Raw genomic sequence first — 20322 nt, forward strand, 5'->3', positions numbered from 1 at the left:
TTCAAATAGCTTCAATAAATGGAAATAGATTTCCCTAAAGCCCTTTAAGGCTGATATGAAAACATAAAGTGCTATTTGGCCAGGTAACAATTGTGATCCATCTCCTCACTGATCTAAAAAGCGATTAAAGAAAGGCCTAAAGACAAACAATTATTATAAGTGTCCTTCACAAAGGAGCAATTTCTGGCCATATAGCAAAAGAAAGTCAGTGTTATTTTTGCTCCTCACGTCCCCACCTTGAAAGAATTGGGGAGGGTGGAGAAATGAAGTATGGAGGAAAGAAGAGAAGAGATGGTCAAAAGAAGAGCCTCAGTAGAGAGAGGGTTATAAGAGAGGAGCTACTAGCTTGCTGTAAATCTACAGATTACCAAGGTATTTTTTTTAAATCCAGATAACAGAATGTGATATAGATAGATATAGGTACAGATATTAGATATCATCTATTTCATTATTCTGATTTTTTGAACTTTGAGCCCATAGGCCTTAAGAAGCAATTCAATGTCACATAATAAGTGATAGGAAAAATCTCTGACTTCTGGTCTGAAGCCTTTATATTGATATTTTTGTGTATTAACTCATAAAATACATTGCACTTCTTTCTCAAAGGCTGTGGAGTGATATTCAGTAAAACATCCATGAACAAAATGAACGTTAGAATAGAGCAATTCCATTTGAGGAACTACATGGTCTAGAACATTTTAGCCATCGATACTTCATATTCTATGTGACACCAACTTAATATTTCCAAGGATCTCTCAGACTGCTTGTAAAAGGTTATAGAGGTCTTTCTCCAAAGGATTGAATAGCTCTGAGAAGGTGGAGGGTGTTCGAGGTTAATCCACAGTATTCACCCCATCCTTTCACATCTTTTCCTAAAGTGACATGCTAACTTACTATGACAAACTGCAAAAAACCATTTTCTGGAAATGAAATATCCTTTCTTCCTTTTCCTGTGTGTGTGTTTCTGTGTGTATGTGTGAGAGAGCATCTGTGTGTATAGTTTTAATTATTTCTATTTCAAATATGAATTAAAAATAGAAAACATGACATAATTGAAAAAGGTAATGCTAGATCCATATAAGATGATAAAAGAAAAACTTCAGCCAAATTAAATTTAAAGGAGTTTAATTAAATAATGAGCAATTTGTGAATCTGACAGCCTTCTAAGCCAGGGGAGGGTCAGAGACTACAGCGCAGCCATATGGTAAAAGAAGATCTATGGACAGAAAAAGGGAAATGACATACAGAAAATGGAAGTGAGGCACAGAAACAACTGAATTGATTACAGCTTGGCATTTGCCTTATTTGAACACAGTTTGAACAGTTGAAGAGTTGGCTATGCTTGATTGGTCAAAACAGTGATTGGTACAAGTGTAGGCCACAGACTGTTTACAACTTCACTTGGTATAATTCACAATGTAAAGAAAAATCTTTAGGATGAACTTAAAATATGTAAGGAGGCAGCTTTACTCTATACTTGATTTAACAAAGGTCATGGCTGTATGAGTTGACTGTAAATGGGACTTTGGATAAATTCCTTTGTGTTGTGGGATCTCAGTTTCTCTAGAAACACCATAGGGAACTAAAGAGAAGATGATAATCACTGAGGTTATTTTTCTTCCAGTTTTGAAAGCCTTATAAACATAAAGTCAGCAAACAGTGCACATGTAAGCCGTGCTGCACATCTGCTCTGCCCAGGCGTTAGTACTCTTTGAACTTACCTCTCTTTGATCACTGATGCTGGTGGGATCTTTAATCACATCTTTCATTTGCTCTTGGGAAGTGTGTGCTTTGTTTTGGTTACTACCCCACCCTCTGCTTTTCCTAGCAGTTGGAATAAAACATTAACTTCATTTTTTAGCTCTTTCTAAATGTCACATTAATAAATTGCAATTTATGTTATTTTTGTAGCTTTCTTTAAAGAGACAGCTGCCAAACTTCTCTTGAACTTTTCTCCATCACCCTTTGCTCTTGTTCTTCCTACAATTCTTTTGAGTGCTTTACTCTCCTGTATGGCTTCAGCCTTCACTCCTCTCTGCTCCACCTTCTGCTTTCTTCTTGTTTCATCCTCCAAATTCCCTCACAAAGTAAAATGCCCTGTTTATTTTTACCCAAGAGTTAATAGTACATAAAGTATTAAAATTTTTTCTTGGTTATCACTCTAGACTTTTTAATGTAAATACATCTCACCAAGGGGCAGAAAATCTCTGGTATCCCTGGCTTTGTGACCTAAAGATGTTACCAAATTCTGGATTCATGTTTTACTTTGAAAGGCAAACATGCTTCTCGAGTTAGGCAAATCTCTCTGGAGTTCTTGCACTATCTTGATGGTAGTACATTTGCTAAGTAGTATGGTATTGGCATGTTTAGTTTTATAAGACACTGCCAAACAGTTTTGTATTGCATTTATTTTTGTAAAATGTCTTAACCATAAGCAGTTTAGATTGCTGTCTCCAAATCACATCTTACCACACATTCCTCTTGAGGACCAATGGAGCAGCTGTAAGAAACTGTGTGATCTGACTAAGGGATAATGAATGAAAGATATATTTTAATGGAGTTCAATAAAATGCAAGTATGTAGTTCAAAATCATACCCATACATGTTAGGAATTTTTGGTGTGAGAATGTCCAGAAATACACTGCTGTTCTAGATCAACTCAACTGGTGGGTTAAAATAAAGGTGCCTGCTAAGATCACTTTCGACCCAGGAGAAGTATGTGTAGCAGAACAGAAACAAGGTTTGATACATAAAGAGCCAAGAGTATACTTTTTGTAAAGGTTTTCCAAATTTCACAACATATCTAAAATTTTATGGGACTCTAAATATTTGAGTTGCATAATGATTTGAGAAAATGAATCATGCTTTTGTATATATCAAAATACAAAAACAATTTCAACCAACTATGTTACATAAAACATTAATTTTTTTATTATCTCTATAGGAAACAAAACAGAATTTGTACTCATATCAGAAGGCAATGAAAGAACATACAGATAATATATATATCATAGAGGTATGACATACAGATGAATTAATAAAAATTTTTTTGACTTTGTGTTATTAGTTTGCTTTTTATAATTGTAATGTTTTGTAAGCTATTTTCTCTTCCCAAATGCATATTAACTTATATGCTGTTTTGTATTTATAATTTTCTGTTCTTTTTCTTAAAATAGTTCCGTAAAACTGTATGAACTTTAGACTCCACATAACCTGAATCCATCCCTGCTTATAATGTCCAAGTTGTAAAGAATCAGTAATCCCAGCACTTTGGGAGGCCGAGGCAGGTGGATCACGAGGTCGAGAGATCGAGACCATCCTGGTCAACATGGTGAAACCCCGTCTCTACTAAAAGTACAAAAAATTAGCTGGGCATGGTGGCACGTGCCTGTAATCCCAGCTACTCAGGAGGCTGAGGCAGGAGAATTGCCTGAGCCCAGGAGGCGGAGGCTGTGGTGAGCCGAGATCGCGCCATTGCACTCCAGCCTGGGTAACAAGAGCGAAACTCCGTCTCAAAAAAAAAAAAAAAAAAAAAAAAAAAAGAATCAGTATATATTAAATGCTGACAAACAGCGGGACATAATTAGGTAAGCATACTAATTATTCTAGATTCACTTAGAGATGCTAGCATTCCAACATACCTCAGAACATATAAACACACCCAGTTTATAAAATTTAGAATGCAAGTGCCTGGCATTTGTACATTTATAAGAAACAGTGTTATTACTCTTAGCTAATGTCAATTACTTGTAATGATTAGTATTTTTTTCTGTTTTTTTAACTTAAAAAATTACTTAAAAATTTTTTTTAATCCTTTAAAAAACTCTTGGGTAGTAATAACAGGAACTATTATAATTAAAACTTCATTTTACACAAGGGAAAAGGGAGATTTAGCATGATTCGATGAATTTCTTTCGGTAATAGAATTAATGTTAAATAGAAAAAATGACCTAAAGTCTCTTGACAAGAAAGCCCATGCTTAATTCATTATTTCTTATTAAATCTAGCTAGGAGAAGAAATGCTTACTGCCAATATCATGACAGATAACAAATTATCAGGTGAATATCTTTAATTAAAAATGCTAAAATCATCTTTTAGAATGAATGTCAAGGTTGACCCCATTATGAGGCTAGATTTATCCTTAGAGTTTTTATGTTAAATGAAGCAAGTAAAATATGTTGTTAATTATAGTCTAAAATGATGTGAAAATGTACATTAGAGATAACTAATTCATGGGGTTTTATTAAGATCTTAGATGATTTTAATATGAAGTAAAATCCATCATCTTCCTACAGGCCATAGAACTATATTTCCCCTAACCAATTTATCCATTTTCACATACACAATTCTGAATTGAAATGAATCTCTCCCATCCTTTATTTTCCTTCTTTGTATCACTTCCTTCTTTTTTTTTTTTTTGGTTTTGTTTTGTTTTTTTGTTTTTTGTTTTGAGACGGAGTTTTCACTTCCTTCTTTGTATTTTTCCTTCTTTGTATTATGATATTTATCACATCCTGGTCTATATGAAACTTTCATCTGTTCATCTACGCATTGATTTGGCAAATACTTACTATCTGCCATGTCCCAAGCATTGTATTAGGCACTAAGATAGAGATGTAAATAAAACCAAAGAAATTAGGTGTCTATACGTGTTCTTTATCATGAGAACAGGATCCACTGTGGGCTGAGACTATGCCATCTTCTCTTCTTTGTATCAAAACCTCTCTGGGAGAGCTAAAAAAAAATTCAGGTATCAAGTGTTCAGCTGGACATTTTAGGTTAAGGACAAGGTTGAATAGAAATGGGGCAGATTTAGGGGAGAAAAAAAGGTATTTTACTATTTTAAGATTTTGTCATTCTGACTGATGTGAGATAGTATTTCATTGTAGTTTTGATTTGCATTTTCCTTTATATGCTAATATGTTTCCAATATTTATTGTAGAATTCACAAATACATATCTGAAAACAAGTTGCCTTGCCTTTGACAAATGGATGATGTTGGTTTGATTAGGGCCTAGTTTCTTTTAAGGTATAGAAAAATTCTATATCACTTTTTCTAAGCATAAGGTTTCAAGGAAGTTCCCTTTGCCAAACTGCTAAGGCACAGTAAGTTCTCTGAAACCTAACTTCAATTCCAAATCTTAATTGAAACCTTTTATATTTTTCCAATGTATGCTTGGATTCTTCCTCTTCTAGTATTTTTAGTGCTGTAACAACTCTTAATAGTGTGCTTTCAATCATAGATATTTGTATGATTCAATGACTTTCCTTTAATAGGAGATTTTTGAGGACAAGAACAATGAGATTACTTTCTACTCACCGCACTAGCACAAGGGAGATGGCTCATAAATATTTACTTAGTTGAATTATTGAAAATGTCATGAAACTGAACAATCATTAGTGGCAAAGAAACAAATGAGTGATAAGGAATGAAAGCATAGGTTCGGTGCTGTAGTTTTGAGGTGAGAATTACTTCCCACTGCGTTCCTCCCACAACTCGTGGGAATTGTGGGAGTTATAATTAAAGAAGAGATTTGGGTAGGGATACAAACAAACCATATCATTCTGCCCCTTGCCCCTTCCAAATCTCATGTCCTCCTATTTCAAAACCACTCATGCTTTCTCAACAGTCCCCAAAGTTCTTAACCCATTTCAGCATTCACTCAAAGTCCACAGTTCAAATTCTCAACTGAGATAAGGCAAGTCTCTTCCACCTAGGAGCCTGTAAAAATCTAAAGCAAGTTAATTACTTCCTAGATACAATGAGGATACAGCATTGGGAAAGTACACCCATTCCAAATAGAAGAAATTGCCAGAAAAATGGGACCACAGGCCCTATGCAAGTCCAAAATCCAGTGGGATTTAAATCTTAAATCTTGAAGCTCCAAAATGATTTTTGATTCCATGTCTCACATCCAGGTCACGTTGATGTAAGAGGTGGGTTCCCATGGTCTTGGGCAGCTCCACTCCTATGGCTTTGCAGGGTGCAGGCTCCCTCCTGGCTGCTTTCACAGGCTGGCATTGAATGTCTGAGACTTTTCCGTTGAATGTCTAGTGTGAGCTGTTGGTAGATCTACCATTCTGGGGTCTGGAGGACAGTGATGGCCCTCTTCTCACAGCTCCACTAGGCAGTGCCTCAGGAGGTACTCTCTGTGGGGGCTCCAACCCCACATTTACTTTCCAGCTTCCCTGGCAGAGGTTCTCCATGATGTTCCCACCCCTACAACAAACTTCTGCCTGGAGACCCAGCCATTTCCATACATCTTCTGAAATCTAGGCAGAGGTGTCCAAATCTTAGTTCTTGACTTCTCTGCCCTTCAGGCTCAACACCAGGTGGAAGCTGCCAAGGCTTGAGACTTGTACCCTCTGAAGCCACAACCCAAACTCTACATTGGCCCCTGTTGGCCTTTTTCAGCCACACTGGAGTGGCTGAGATGCAGGACACACAGCATAGGGACCCTGGGTGAGCCCACAAAACCATGTTTTCTTCCTAGGCCTTTGGGCCAGTCATGGGAGGGGCTGCCATGAACACCTCTGACATGCCCTAAAGGCATTTTCCTCATTGTCTTGGGAATTAACATCTAGCTCCTAGTTACTTAAGTAAATTTCTGCAGCTGGCTTGAATTTCTCATCAGAAATAGTATTTTCTTTTCTATTGCATTGTCAGGCTGTAAATTTTCTGAACTTTTATGTTCTGTTTCCCTTATAAAACTGAATGCCTTTAACAGCACCCAAGTCACCTCTTGAGTACTTTGCTGCTTAGAAATTTCTTCTGCCAGATACCCTGAATCATCTCTCTTAAGTTCAAAGTTCCACAAATCTCTATGGCAGGGGCAAAATGCCACCAGTCTCTTTGCTAAAACATTGCAAAAGTCATTTTTGCTCCAGTTCCCAACAAGTTCCTCATCTCCATCTGAGAACACCTCAGCCTGGATTTCATTGTCCATATAATTATCAGCATTTTGGCCAAAGCCATTCAACAAGTTTCTAGGGAGTTGCAAACTTTCCCACTTTTTTCTGTCTTTTGAACCCCCCAAACTATCCCAACCTCTGCCTGTTATCCATTTCCAAAGTCACTTCCACATTTGGGGCTATCTTTTCAACAGAACCTCACTCTACTGGTACCAATTTACCGTATTAGTCTGTTTTCATGCCACTGGGTTCCTCCCATGACACATAGGAATTGTGGGAGTTATAATTCAAGACGAAATTTGGGTGGGGACACAGCCAAACCATATCAGGCTCCTGGAAAAATTTTCCTTTTCCACTTACTTTACCCTTACATATATTGACATTACTGGTTAGGTTAATATTTCTGCATCATAAATTTTGACCTGGAACATTTATGTTCATTTAAAGCAAATCTAAATTCATTATGAAAACTTTCTTTTTACAAAATTTTTTAAACTTTAAAACAACTTTTCATTTTCTTTTTCATGGTGAGAACATTCAAGATCTATTCCTTTAGTGAATTTCAGTTATATAATAGTGTATTATTAAATAGAGTGATCATGCTGCACATTAGATCCTCAGAACTTATTTATCATATAACTTAACCAGTTATAGAGGGTTTATTCTATGTGTTTTATATTTCAAAATAATATATTTAATGAATGCACAGTCTTTCTTAAAAGTTCTACTGGAGAGCCAGGCACAGTGGCATATTCTATAGTCCCAGCTATTTGGGAGGCTGAGGCAGGAGGATCCCTTGAGTCAGGAGTTCCAGGATGTAGTGTGCAATAACTATGCCTGTGAATAACCACTGCACTCTAGCCAGAACAACATAGTGAAACTCCATCTCTAAAGTTATTTTGAGTTTTTCATTATTGTTCTACATATTCTTCCAAGTTGCATTGGTGAAAAAAAGTGTTTTTTGCAACTGAAATTGATTTCAAAGACCTTGATGAATATGTGTAAGGTCAAAAAGTCATGCTGTCAGAATATATTATTTAGGAGAACTAGAAATAATGATTAAAAGTATGAATCTGGTAACCAACTATATGGATTTACAGTCTTACTTCTTATATTAACACTGAAATTTTCCAGATTATTGAAGTTCATAAAGATGCAAGATCCATGAGAAAAGGATCATTTTTTCTGCACTGATATTTCCTCAGAACTTAAAGTAGTACCCACATTTTTAATGTGTTCCATAAATTTGTGATTAGACAATTTTTCATTGTTTTCTAATGTTAGATTGTGATAGTACATTTTATCCACCTTCATTGAAAAATAATCCTTCCCCTCCTCCGATGAAGCATATTTATAAATTGTTTTAACATTCTGGTTGACTTTTCTGAAATTCCAAGCTCTGCTGAGGGATTAATATAATGGTTAGGGGCACAATTAGACAGAGTTCGGTTTGAATTTGTCTTCTGCTACTTTAAATCCATGTCATTTTAATTCATGTCTGTCTATTCAGTATCATCTGTACTATTCCAGAGCATACTATAGATTTATTGAAATATTTGATACTAAATTGGACTCTCTTTGCTGTTTTACCTTTGCAAATGTATAATCTGCAGTCAAAGAGGAGAGAAAAAAAAGTTATTTTTACTGTGTGTGTAAAAATTCCAGGTATAAACCATTTATACAAAGACTTCAGCAATAAAAGAAAAATGTAATTTTCTTTTAACTCAGAAAGATAAAAATAAAACAGTTTCTTTCTAACAACAGGAGATTGTTAAAATTATGAAGATAAAGTAGGAATTTTTGCTAGGAGTCTGCTAAAGGATTCTGTTCATAATATGACTAAAGCATTGTATATTTTGATAACAGAATACATTTTGAAGTTGTCCAAATAACATGGGTTTTATTTCTTAATAAATCATCTTTGACAAGCTATCTATATTAACATGTGACCACCTAACTTTTTATTCTAGGCCAATTTCATAAAGATTATTCTTGTTTTGTTTCATTTGATGGAAAATTATGCTACCTTAGTGAGACAGACCAATGAATTCCTAGCAAATGAGCTTTGGAATTTGCATATAATTAAGTATAATTTTATAAGCCTATGACAACTGATTCCTAATACTGAATAAGCTATTATTAGTGTTGGTTTGAAGAGGCACTAAATACAGATATAGTCCCTGCCTTCATGGAGCTTAATGTTCACTGGGGAAAAGAAAAGGCAGCCAATTAAATTGTTGAACAGGTCAGGGTTTGGATTACCAGGGTACTAGCTGAATATTTTTAGGACTTGGATTTAAGGAGGGACAAAGATACAGGGGAATGTTTTCATTGCTTGTCCTCTTGATGGTGGTGGGATCTCATCTGGAGCAGCTGTTGCTAGGATGCCAGTTGCAGCAGGGGAGGCATGGCTGGGGCTGCATGCTTCAGGAACTTGCAGAGCTGGGAACAGGTGATTCCAGTAGAAGCTCCTTACCCTACTGAGTTGGTGGGTTGGGATCCCCTTGCTCGTGGGCATAGCTGCAGCTGCCCAGCCACAGCTCTGGACCTGGGCATCATTGAACTCTCAGGGGCCCAGGAAGCTCCCTACTTCCACAAGCTCAGAAATGCCTACTCCTGCTCCCTGACCTCTCCTGGCACCTGCTCTGGTGCACAGCAAAGTTGTGGCCAGGACTGTGTGCTGTTGTGACCTGTCCAGGCATGCACTCGGGGAGGCACTGACATGCCAGCCCTTACTGCCTCAGCCCCCTCCAAACTTTGGGCTACAGTGAGCACAAAAGGGAGGCCAGGGGGCTGAGAGTGGCTCAGCATGGGCCAGCAGGCATCTCTCAGTGTAGGCAGCCTAAGAACCACAGACAGTATGTTGATGGCAGGCAGAAGGCAGAGACATTCCTGGGTAGGAAGGGGTGGGTCCCTGGTGAAACTTCACCTTAAAGCCAACAGTGTTCTGAAGCCTGGGGACTGGCCTGCCAGTTCTGGGTGGAGTCAGCAATCTGGAGTGAGAACTTCCTTATACCTTTTGGCCAATTAAATGGTGATTTTCTTAGGCCCATCCATGGCCACCCATGAACCAGTCAGCCTGCACTTCCTTTTGCCCATGGACCAGTCAGCATGCACTTCCTCTATTCTGAGCCCATAAAAACCCCAGGTTCAGACAACTCAGGCACTCACTGGGACTACCTGCCTGAAGATAGGAGCTATATACTTCAGGTCTCCTCTATACTCCTTGTGACTAACTGGATGCAGATAGGAGCTATCCTCTTTGGGTCTTCTCTCCTCTGAGAGCTGTTCAACCACTTAATAAAAAGCTCTTCTCCACCTTGCGTATCTTCCAATTGTCTGTGTAACCTTATTCTTCCTGGACATGGGACAAGAACTTGGGACCCACTTAATGATGGGACCAAGAGGAGTTGTAACATGTTCCTGGCCTGCTCACAAAGGTGTAGGTGGTGACTTGTTCCCATATGGCAGGAGCAAAAAGTGGCAACCCTTCTGGAGGCCCAGGCCTTAGGATTCCCTGAGTCAGAGATGCTGTAACACTATAGCTCTCTTGCTGTCTGCTGGCACCAGGTGGCTGCCCCACACAACAGGAAGCAACAGTGAGGCCAGATCAGCTCAGGAGCTGTGGGCCAGAGTGGGTTGGTGGGACTGAAAAAGCTGTAACACAAACTGGCTGAAACATGCTCCACTACTTGCCATGCTACTGGTGCTAAGGAGAGAAGAGCTGTGGCCCTTCTGGGATCCCAGACCTCAGGGCTTCCTGAGCCAGGACTGTGCCATGCTGTAACACCCCTTTTGGGGCTCTAGGGTTCCTGGTGTCTCCAAGCTTTTGAGTGCCACTGCATTCCCTTTGTCCAGATACTGATGTCTGCAATGGAAGCTGCTTGTTATACATCTGGTCCAGCTGCAGCCTTGCACGGAGATGGCACCTGTGCCAGTACCTGGAGCTCCACACCCCAACACACACCTACAGAAACTAGCATTTCTGGCTGTGCACAGTGACCGAACCCATACTTGTTCACTTACACACCCTCTGCCTCTCTGTGCCCTGCTTTCCCTTTGCAGGCATGGGATCAGGGCCAAAAGAATAAGCCAAGTGCAGCCTGCTGGGCCGAGTGGACTGAACAAGCCAGCTGGTGTGAGTAAAACTCAAGCAGAGGCACCACTGGCCCTAGATGTTTCTAGTTGGTGAAGTGACACCCTAAGGATCCTGTGACATTTTGTCTCTTGGTGATCTGAAATTTCCAACTCCATGTAATTAAAAAGATGAAAATCAGTCTCAATAACTTTAATTTTGGCAGGTTGTGAATGGAAATTAGGGCATGGTGGCATGCTTCTGTACAGCATTTTGGAAGGCTAAGGGCACAAGTTTAAGGCTGCAGTGAGGTATTAATTATGAGCTTCCTGACATTGAAAGTACTGTTAATAACTGTTATAAATGCTGGTAATAACTAGCTGTGTTGAAATAATGACTAAGAATGCATTAAGCATGAATCATCAAGCTCAAATGGGGCATAGTCAGAAGAGGAAATATAGACATCAAAATAAGGAAAGGATGTTCCTGATATTTCTTAAATATGATTTTAGTTTTGTATGTTTTTCTTTTGAAAGGATAAAAATGTATCCAATAAATAAAGTTGATAACTCTCCTTTGCTTTTGTCATATCTAATCATTTTCCAGATTAACAGTCTGATTGTGCAAATACCATATAATTTTATGCAGTGAATCACTTTATTCAGGTTTCACTTTACAATGCTTTGTCAGTACAAGAGAGATAGGGAATATATACTTGTGTGGGTTTTTTTTTTAACTCCTTTGTGTCAAGAGCTGTATAACTGATTAATTGTGCTAATTTATTAGCTTTAGAGCCCTACAGGAAGAAGAGTACTTTGTAGAATGATTGTTTTATGAAGCATAAAGAGAAACAGATGAACATGTGAACAGTGAAAGATCTTTTCCTTGGAATCATGTTCATCCTCTGATTAAAATGGACTTTGTAAAGTTAAAAACACTGTATTTCACCCTTAGCATTTGGAAATGTGTATGTAATTTTGGTTATGGTGCTTCATTACAATAATGAGTAGATAGGAAAAAAGATATTTATAGAATATTGCCAAAACAAATTTGCAGGATAAAATAGGTCTGGCCATGGTATTAGATAGTACTTAATTAATATTATTATGTCGTTGGTGCCTCACTAAATTATATCACAAAATCAAGTACAGAATTTTCCAGAGCATGCTTTTGGAAGAATCTGAAGTTTTATTGAGGACTCATTAATTCTGCCTGTCCCATAACTTACAATTTATTTCACAAACATTATAAACTTTAGATCATTCAGATGTTGCATTTCTAGTCTTGTAAATTATCAGAATAGATTTAGAATACATCTCTTTTGAGGATAGGTTACTTTCCTTCATGAAAATATCATATTTTTAGTTTATAGTGGAATTTAAGTAAAGGTCTATTACTTGAGCCACAGTTATGAAAACTTTAGATAATACATTTTAGCTTGGAATTAGAAAGAAAAATGTTTTCTAAATAGGAAAGCTTTTCGACTCATCTGTTTTTCAACTAGAAATTTATAGAGTTAGAATGTTTTTAAAGAAAAGGTTTTATCTGTAAGGGAAGTGCTTACTGCCAGCATATTTCACCAAAGCTTAAATTCTCAAGAGGGTATGTCATCCTTATAAGCAAACCATTCTGATTACATCAATCACATTAGATTACCTTGGGTGACTGACTTGTATGAGACATCAGCAGTTATGACTTGAATTGCAATATGCAGACAGTAAAAACCATATTTTACTTAAAAATATATTAACATACTACTTTTCTTAATAAAATACATAGAATATTTTTATCAGAAGGCAGGAAATTATAGAACTAACAGTTGTATTCCTGAAGCACTTTCAGTGTTCATGATAATTTGAAAAGTAGACTCTTAACACATATTAGCATCTTTTGAACATTCTTGTTTTTGGTAAAATTAATTTGTAACTGATTCATGAAATCAATGATAAGGAACATAAATTCAGCTCTTTACTGTATGACTCGTGTAATCTATGACTTTTTGGGGAAGTTTCAGATAATAGGAATACATTAAGAAACATTTTAAACAAAAACACATATAACTAACATTTTCTCATAGATCTCAGGGTCTGTCCCCTACTGCTTCAAAGCTCTGTGATTAAAGATATTTTAATAAGGTCAATGTTAGTATTTTGCAAAGTTACGAAGTAGTCATATACTGAAAACTAAGTTCATTGAAAATTTTCCCAGAGAGATTAGGTAAAACCTCAATTAAGATAATGTTGTTTTCCCTAAGGTTCATTTGCCTGAGATTACTGGCAATCAAGATTCTAATTTGGAACTAAATTGTTAATCCAAATGTACTAACTTGATAGACTGAGTCTCATTACCACCCTCTGCAATGTGAAACCCTGTTAAATGTGAATTTCACATGTCACAATCAAATGGTCCTTTATTTAACCTACCTTCAGAGTTTGTTTTATTTTGAATAATTTTACAAATAGATAAGTGAATTAACATACAATTCATTTATTCACAAAGCATTTTAAGAATCACTAAAAGGAATCCCATTTTGGAGAATAGCTTAAAATAATTTCTAATAGAGTTTCAGAGTGGTGAGATTGTAAAAGTCTCTCTTTTTATACGTCTTTTTTATATTTTCTAAATTAACAGTATATAAATATATAATATTCTGCAAAAAAATGCCACTTTAAAAAGAAAGACCTATATTTAATGTCCTGATTTTTAGTTAGTGGGACATTGCAAGGTTATTTAGAACAAAATAACATATTTAAAACTTTCCATTTCTTTAGATGAAAATAGATTATCCAGTTAAATATAAGCAAATGTATGCTTGAGAGATTCTCACTGTCTATAAGGTTCTGATAGACATTTAGACCAAGGAAAATTTAACCTGGAATGACTTTCAAAAAAAAAAAAAAAACCTTAGGAACAATGAGATAAACTTACTATAGAATGATGGAGTATGAATTAAAGGAGCTAGCAGGAAGATCCTTCAGAATAATAATTCTGTATGATTGAAGGAGACTAGAAAGAGTGTGCATGTGGGTATGTGTCAGTGTGGGTGTGTAAGATAGAGATAGAAAGAAAGGGAAAGAGATAGAGTGGGAGAATTTAAATAATGGAAGATTTCATTAGATTGAATCTTTAGGTTATCTCTTTGTCATTCTGAGTCATTATCTGAGTAACTCCTGCAGATTGAATTACTCTATTCTTTGAATACTTGGGAATGGGCGTAGATCATACTTTGAATGTCTTTATTCCTTCCTGCAAGTCACAAAGCTAAGACAGTTTGGCTATATAAATCTGTTTAAACATTATTATTATTATCCTGAGTGATTTCAAGTCTGTAAATACAATGAAAACCCCAAAGAGTTTCTTACTGCCTACAGTTCATAATATAAAAGGAAGAGAGGGCATCTTACAAGTTGTATTGAGATTAGAGGTAATGTTGGAATGCCAACAATCAGGCAGGTTTTTACAATTGTATGTCTAATCAACACAAATGCTAGGCTATTAATGAAAGCCTCAGACTATTTAGAAGCCTAAATAGCCCTGAAAGATCTTTAAGACTAATTGAGAATCTTCTATCTGGTTGACTTTTCGAGAACTTGCCCATGTAAACAATATACCCCAGAGTTTTATTTGCATCTTCATGTTTACATAATTAGATTAGTGAATCAGAATTTCTTTCTTTTAGGAAAATATAAAAACATTCAGCAATCTGAAACCAAAGCCTGATAAATAGCTGGCTTTTGGAATTAAGCTGATGAAGTCATGTGGTTATCCTTGATGAAATTTTAACTTTTGACATAAGTTAAGTAAGTTTAAATAAAATTTGTTATGAACTTAGGAATGTGTATAATGATGTTTTTTCTGTTAAGTAATGTTATAGAAATAGTTCAGTGGCTCTCCCACATGGAAATTTCTTAAATGTCTTTACTTTCAGTAAAATCTTATAAACATTCCGCTATTCACATATTTTTAAAAATATGATAGTTCTGCTATTTTCAACCTGGAAAAATCTTGGTTGGTTTTTGCTTAATGATTAGCTATTTGAATCAGCTCTCTTTGTGGATTCTAATTTGCCTTATTTCTCTTAAAATATGTATATAGATATATATTTAGATATTATATTTATACATACACATATATATGTATATATTCAATTCATTTGGTGTTGTCAAATTGAATTATATTTTTGCAGAACAGTTTGTCTTCTTAAATTATTGAAGAAAATGGTTGTGATATATAATTATACTGTTAATTAAATATGTCTAAGTACTTAGATGCATATCTAGGGTATTAGTACACATACTTACTACTTTTGTAAATTGTACCATCTCACCAACCATGGCTTAGGCTGGGCTGTTCCCACATCCTCCCAATCTTACCAAAGCCCTTGTCAAAAAAAAAACTGTAAATTATTTGCCACAGGTTAGGTATAACCATCAAATTCCTTCATTTTAAATGCCTAGACAACTCATAGTTCATAAGAATAGCATATTCAATTATAGTTTTAGTTCATTTCAGAAACAAACTTATTTGAAATGCTCAGTTTAAATGCAACTTCTTTGAACAGTACTTTCTCTCTACCACAAAAGGGATATGATATAAATTAGTGGTCTTCATCCTTTTTAGCACCAGGGACCAGTTTCACAGAAGACAATTTTTCCATGTACTAGATGGTATGTGGTTTAGGGATGGTTCAAGCACATTAACTTTGTTGTGCACTTTATTTCTATTATTATTACATTGTCTAAGAACTACATAGATGTTCCCCATTTAAGAGAACAGATTATTAATTATCAATAATGTACTGGAAAAAATCCTAAGATTTCTTCCCACTCTCCGTTCTTCAATTTAACATTCATCCTGGCCTTAGTAAAGATCTCAGGCTGTATACATATGATGCTGACTGTGCACTAACCAGCTGTGCTATGTTCTGAAAATTCTTATCTGCTAAGCATTGTTTTCTACATCTATAAAATAAAAGTCATGAAACCTACCTCATGGGGATTCTCTGGGAATACAATAAAAATGCCACTTGCAAAGAGATTATTATAGCCTTTAGACACAAAATATTAATATATTTTGATATATTCAAAGGAATTATGATGATAATTTTCTAACTAAAAGTAACAATGAACATTTTCCTATTGTGAGATAATCAATGACCAGTCCATACCATAGTTCCACCTCTTCTTCTCTATGATTAATTTCATTTCTAATTTATATTGTAAATTCTTATGAGTTTTGTTAGCATGAATGCTCATCCTTCTCTCTGATCACCCTTATGTACCTCAGGGCTCTCTAATCAATGTCAACTTTCTGGGACCTATAAATTTTAGGTCTACACCAAACAGAATGTGATTCATACAAAAAAAAAAAAGTGACCTTGAGTTATCTCTTTTGGGCAGACATGTCCCTTTCCTAACTGATAAATCCGTTAAATCTCTCTCCAAAATATTTTCACTTCTCAAATACATTGTGACACCACTCTTATTACTTGATGAAATGCATTTTTCATTATGTCCACTCTAAAAAATATATGATTGGCAGGACAAAAAGCTTATGTGAAGACTAGACCACATATCCCTCATCCCTTTTCTGTGATAATCCCTAATGTCATTAATCCTTAGTGACATTATTCATGAGCTTATGAAAATTTATCATTACTTGGAAATTCTTCCTGCAAGTTCAATACCTTCAAAACTATATATTTGTGTGCTTCTCTTAAATAGGAGAACAGAATTCTCACTCAAATGCTTTGGCAAGAACTGCTTCGGAATCATAATAAGATACCATCATAGTTGTGAGTATAATTTTCATTCATTCTCAATTCTGTTCTCTTTTTAGTTGATAGCAGTACTATTTTCAAACATTTTCTTTTACTAAAGAGTTTAAAAATTGATTACTGTTATGTAAGGTGTAACTCTTCACAGGTGTACTTCATAATTACTTACCTTGTGATAATATGCATAAAAATGTCAAAATTCTCACAGCCAAATTAGAAATTCTAGAATTTAAGAATTGTGTTTTAAGCTACAAGGCTACTCATTTTCTTACTAATAAAGTTATGAGCCCAATATATATTGTGATTAATGTTCTCATGTCATCATTATTTAGAGTTTGGAGAGAGAGGTAAAAGACTTCTCCACGTATATATGAGATTATATGGTCTTCCTGAGTTTAGCTTATTTCACTTAGCACAGTATCCTCTAGGTTCATCCATGTTGTGGCTAATGACAGAATTTTCTTCTTTTCTGAGGCTGAATAGTATTTCATTGTGTAAATACGTATATCAAAACATCACATCTTGCCCCATTAATGTATATGATTATGATTTGTCAATGATAATAAAAAATGTTTGTCATGTCTGTGCTACATACTAAAGTTTGGTGAACTGAAAACATTCCTTGAAGATGGATCTATGGATCTAGTGTCAGTTCAGAGATGCAGAGAGCTGGAAAGAGCATCACTTCCACACTTAAAAACTGTAAATTTTCTTGAACCCTACATAAAGCTGAAGTCAGAGGGCTACCCTCTAACTCAAAATCTGGGAAGTGGCAGAGCCAAAAAGAAGACACATGACCTCATCATTTGCTTACTGAGATAAAACACTGTAAGGCCATATGAAGTGGCATCAAGAATTCAGCTGAAAAATTTTAAGCAAGTGTCTAAGTTCTAAGTAAGATGAAAGCCTTTCAGGGCTGCAGATACAGATGAATTGCCCTCTGTTATGGACGTTCCTCTGTGAATTTCCAAGTACTTTTATGGAAGAGTAGGGAGACCATAATAAAACTGGTGGTATTTTAACCTTTGTGGGCCATATTATCCCAGTCACACCTTCTTTGCCCATCCATTGTATCTGAAAAACAGTTATAGACTTCTGGATAAATGAATGTGACTGTTTTCCAATAAAAGTTGTGGTGTGTATTTCATGTAATTTCTATGTTTCACAAATATTGTTTCTTTTGATGTTTAAAACCATTTTAAAATGTAAAATCATTCTTAACTTCAAGCTGTACAGAAACAGGCAGTAGGTTGGATTTGGTCAGTAGGTTGTAGTTTTTGACTCCTGGTATAGGAGATAAAGTTTCTCCAACATCTGAAATTTTTAGATTATAAACGAAATTTATGAGATCCACATTAATTTTCTATTATTGCTGTAACAAATTACCACAAATGGAGTGACTTAAAGTAACACAAATGTATCATCTCACAGTGCCGTAAGTCACAAGTTTGGACACCGTGTAGCTCACTTGAGATTCTCTGCTCTGGGTTTTACTGCACTGAATTCAACATCAGCATGGCTGATGAAGGCCGGAAAGAAGAATCTGTTTTCAGGTTTATTTCAAGATGTTGGCAGAATTCAGTTCCATATAGTTGTAGAATTGAGGTCCCCGTTTCCTTGCTTGCTGTCAGCAGGAAGTCTCTCCAAATCCTAGATGGTACCACATTCCCAAGCTCATGGAACCATTCAAATCTAGCCACATCAAGTCAAGTCCCTTACACACTTCAAATCTGACTCCTGCCTTACCTGTCCGAAGCATCTCTTCTTTTTCATTGCTCTGAATTATCCTTGTACTTTTAAGAGCTCATGTGATTACCTTGGATTTCTTCTTTTGGCTAATCCAGGAAAATCTCTTTCTTAAAATCTGGAGTTACCAAAATTATTTCTATCTATAAAGTCCTTTTCTCTTTTAAGGTAACACATTCACAAAGATAACCCTGGAGATGAATAAGAATCATGAGAAGAGGGGCAGAAGTCAAAAAGTCCAGGATGCCACAACCAGCTAGTCCTCCAGCTTTGTCAAGTTGTTAAGAGATCCAATCCTTTCACCTCACCGTTTTCTTACAGCAACATCTCTCTACCTAAAGAGAAGTAAGCACAAACATGTAAATCAATAAACAAGATAAACCCTTGTATTAAAACTGAACATGAATGTGTTTATCACCATCATCTTTGCCAGATAGTAGGCTGCCTGTTGAGCAATCTCACTCAATGGCAACATGGATTTTACATGTCAGGAATATAAGCAAAAATCTGTGAACTATTTTACAAGAAATAATTTTAGTAAATAGCTCTTAAATGTACCAAAAATATCATTTTGCACTCCAACAAAAAGGTCAGCAAGAGTCATTATAGCTGTCTTGTTAGAAACAAAACAGCTGTAATAGTGAGAATTTATTAATGTCTCTCTAGTTGGGTTTCTAAAATGACCTGGAATCATTTTTAGGCCAGCTGAGGTTTCATGGATCAACTAAATTTAGGCAACAAATGAAAGTTAACTCCTAGCTTTGTTTTATCTAGGTATTCTATAGAGTCAGATAATTTGTTTCTAAATTACACTGTATGCCACAGTAATGAGAATAATTTCTAAATATACTACAGTTTCCAACTACATACATATTTTTTATTACAAAAGAGGAATGTTATAGAGAATGATCACATGTTAGAACATAAAGAACATTGTGAAAAATTAGTTCTTGTTTTCCTCTATGTCCTTGGATAAATCTCAGTCTGGACCTCTGTTTTCTGACCCATAAGACTAAAATAATACCTTGTATTCACAATATGCTTCCCAATAAAAAATTTAAGCTATGCATTTGAGGATAAAGAGTCATAAGAAACATTGAACAAGTCAGACATAATTACAACGCAATCAGTACCTAGAGTATGATGACATCTCCTAGTGTCTTTGAAAATATTCACAAAACACTGCTCTTTGGGTTGACCTTCAGCTTGTGTTTGCATAGAATTCTTTGCTCTCCATATCCCACTCCCTCATATATTCATTAAGCAATATACTTTCATGTTCCAGTAAACATGTTTGCTTTTTGATACAGGCGTAACAAGGTGCTGTGCCTCTTACTTCCTCTTAGCAGTTATACCCTGCTTTATGTCCCACTGGGCCCTAACCTGACATCTGTCATTTTAGCAGGTCTGTATTTGATTGTGTCTCCATACATACAACTAAATAATTTGGGAAACAGAAGTAAGCACATCAATTTAGATTTTAAAAATGTCTAAAATGTTACTTTCCAAAACTGACTTAGCATAATTGTCACTTGGTGAGGATAATCTTAAAAAATATATATTACTAAGCTCTACAAGTTAATTTTATATTTTATAATTCACAGTTGATATCTAAGTAAGTGTATTTACTTTTAATGATTTCTAGGTGATTCTGAGGTCACCCTAGGTGGAAGCATACATGCCAGGTTTCCCCTTTCTGATATTGTAGAATATACAGATGCTTGGTGCCAACATTCAAGGTCTTTATTTTTCCTTAATATAGTTTCGATGATTTATTAACAGTCTAAAATGACCAATGGCAGAGGAGCAAAA

The 20322-nt window shown here is 35.7% G+C and overlaps 1 long non-coding RNA gene across 2 annotated transcripts in view; it reads left to right on the forward strand.

The window, feature by feature from the left end:
• The window catches only part of LOC141584870 (uncharacterized), a 400256-nt gene that overhangs the window by 319148 nt on the left and 60786 nt on the right, over positions 1 to 20322 (forward strand). For both annotated transcript variants that reach the window (XR_012518123.1, XR_012518122.1), the window contains one exon: positions 16712 to 16782. This is a non-coding gene — a long non-coding RNA (uncharacterized LOC141584870). The remainder of the gene's footprint in view (positions 1 to 16711; positions 16783 to 20322) is intronic.

Source organism: Saimiri boliviensis, chromosome 6 (assembly GCF_048565385.1).
Source record: "Saimiri boliviensis isolate mSaiBol1 chromosome 6, mSaiBol1.pri, whole genome shotgun sequence".
Lineage (NCBI taxonomy): Eukaryota > Metazoa > Chordata > Mammalia > Primates > Cebidae > Saimiri > Saimiri boliviensis.